This window comes from Lipotes vexillifer, unplaced genomic scaffold, assembly GCF_000442215.2.
Source record: "Lipotes vexillifer unplaced genomic scaffold, Lipotes_vexillifer_v1.1 scaffold621, whole genome shotgun sequence".
Classification (NCBI taxonomy): domain Eukaryota; kingdom Metazoa; phylum Chordata; class Mammalia; order Artiodactyla; family Lipotidae; genus Lipotes; species Lipotes vexillifer.
In genome coordinates this window covers 511,826-514,551 of record NW_006792411.1, presented here as the reverse complement: position 1 = coordinate 514,551, position 2,726 = coordinate 511,826, and positions in this window count along the sequence as shown.

Sequence of the window (2,726 nt, the reverse complement as noted above, 5' to 3'; positions counted from 1 at the left end):
AAGAGACACAGTCGCTTTATTTCAAAACAGAGAAAATATACAAATTCATCAAGAAAATAAAGAGGATTTCTTTTGCTCCAGATTTTAAAAGAATTGTCACTTAGGACGTTGCAAAGGCAGCCCCAGGGGAAAGATGCAGAAGTTGACGACACCAGGGCAAAATCCAGAAATGAGCTGCAGGCTTTTCTGTAGTCCTGGTTGCTCCAGACCAGAAGCTTGAAATCAGAGCAGAAGGGCTGCTTGGCTGGCTTGGCATCATATTAGCTAGTTTGCTCTTTCTTGTTCTTTCTTTCTTTCCTCCCTCCCTCCCTCCCTCCCTCCCTTACTTCCTTCTTTTCTTTCTCTCTACTTATTCCCTTTTTAAGAAATATTTTAAAATAGTAAATGTTTGGAATTGATTTTTCAAAAAATATACTGGGGAAGAAAAACAAGAAAATTCAAACAGCAAAAGAGCACAGTGGTGAAAACTCTGTCGCCCTCCATCCTTGTCTCCCAACCTCCAACTCTCCTTACAGCAGTCTTGAAGCCAGTTCTTCCGTCCTCCCTTCCAGAGTGGATCTGTGCATGAGTTAAGAGTCTTTAGCCCATCTCATGTGTTTTTTTAATACAAATGTAAGTTACTCTGCACACCATTCTGTGCCTTTCTTTTTCACTTTGCAATCGATCTGGAGATTGTTACGTGTCAGTCTATTTTTTGATGGTTGCATAGTATTCCACAACATAGTTTTTCCCTGTGTTATTGGAAGTCCCCTATTGATATTCATTTAGGTTATTTAAAATGGATTGCTTTTTTAAGTGGTACTGCAATGAATTACCTTGATGGCAACAATAGAGCATTAAACCAAGTGCAGGACTTTTCAGAATGTGAGGCCCTGTGCAGCTGTACAGGTTACACACCCACAAATCTGGCCCTGCATATGGGTAGAACGGAACAATGGAATATCAGGTAGTCATTAAAAAATGACAAGCCTGAGACATCCATCAGGACAGGAAAGCTTATGTGAAAAAGAAAATATCAGACTGTTCTTACACGTAGCCTGTAGCTTCACAGACATGGGTATGCCTGAGTTTACAGAGACCAGACATGTGTTGTTCTGGCATCTCAGGAAACACAGCTGAGGCACCAAGAATTGTTAGTTAAACCACATGAACTTGCTCTGTTTAGAGGTGGCAATTTCATAGGGTTCTATGTAGCTAACCCACCTTGCTCTGTTCAGGTTCCCCCAAAAGCAGACACTGAGACAGGGATTTGGGTGGTCGTCCCCGGAGGCAACGGCACGAGAGTGGGTAAGGGAGACGGAAGAGAGGGCGGCCAATAAAAAAGTGTGTTTTCAAGCTGGTTCCCACTGTGGGCAACTGGAATTCATTGTCTAGGAGCTGTGAGAATACACCTCTCCACCCAGGACCAGGCAGCTGGAGGACTAATCCGCCAGCTCCCTGCCCATCACGGGTTGAGGGCAATACGCAATACCTCTCTGCTTGGAAGGCAACAGAGCATGTGCTCCCATGGCCGGGGGGAAAAGCCCACAGGCGAAGAGGCACAGGTGTGGACCCCAAGGAGAATGATGCTACAGCGCAGCTGTTGGTGTCCCCACGCCAAGTGCAGTCTCCTGGGTACTCACCTCCCTGTGCCCACAACCATAGTCACTTGAAAGGTCCAGCCAACATGGGTACACATAAGCTCACAAAGGCGGCAGCTTCCACATTAGCACTGACTCAAGGAACAGAAGCACAGTGTCCTAAGTCATCAGAGTAAGCATCTTTTGGGTTGACTGCCCCGAAGCTAAGTTTACAGTGAACACAGTTGGTGCTGCCTTAGGAAAGGGAGACTCAGAATGTGCCTGCTGCTGCTGGCCGAGGCGGGGGCGGAGGGTGCCGTGCTGGGGGAGCCTGTACACAGGACCAAGGAAGGAAGGAGCAGCCTGGGGACCAGGGAATCCGGGAGTCTCTGCCAGAATTCTTGTGCGGTATTTTGCAAGTAGGCCACGTATTACACAGAGCTTGGTCGGTGCAGACATGAGGATTTCCCCCTTTCTAACTGTTAAGTTAAAACAAGATGCTGTAGTCTCCCGCTCACACAAAGCCCCTGTTTCTCAGTGTTAGTCAACTGACCTCTCGGTGAATAATCCGCCCATAATAATGGCCCTTGCATCCTCACCACGGTGCCCGCGGGCTCATTCATTCAGAAGTCGTGTGTCATCCCTCCGCAAGCCCCCTCTATTCCCCACTTCTGGTGGAAAGCAAGAAATTCTTCGGCTTTTTCCTCAAAGGAAGTATTTGGATGCTAGAATTCGTTTTAAATGTATTTTTTTTAATTGGCAAAAATCTTTCTAAGGACTTTTGAGCGCTGAGCGCGTTTTTAAATGAATCAAACAGATATGTGTCTTTAACGTGTCAGCAAGGCTGCTTTAAAAAAAAATTTTTTTTTTAAGGTTGGATCAGCGTTAGCCCTGTTCGTCCTTGGGAGCTGAAAACTTGCTACCTTTCAAGAATGGGTCCCCTTTTCCAAAGTTATCCACCGGCTCCTTCCCTGATGGCGATCTCTTCCCAGTAGCCTGTCGCCTCTCTGGAGTCAGCTGGCAGTATCAAAGCCAAGACGGAATGAAAGAGGCCAGAGGGAGACAGACAGAGAGAACAGCGGGGGCGGGCGGGCAAATGCATCTGTGGTCTCGGGTATTTCTGCCAGAACCGACACTCTGCCGCCTTTTTTTTTTTTTTTTTTTTTT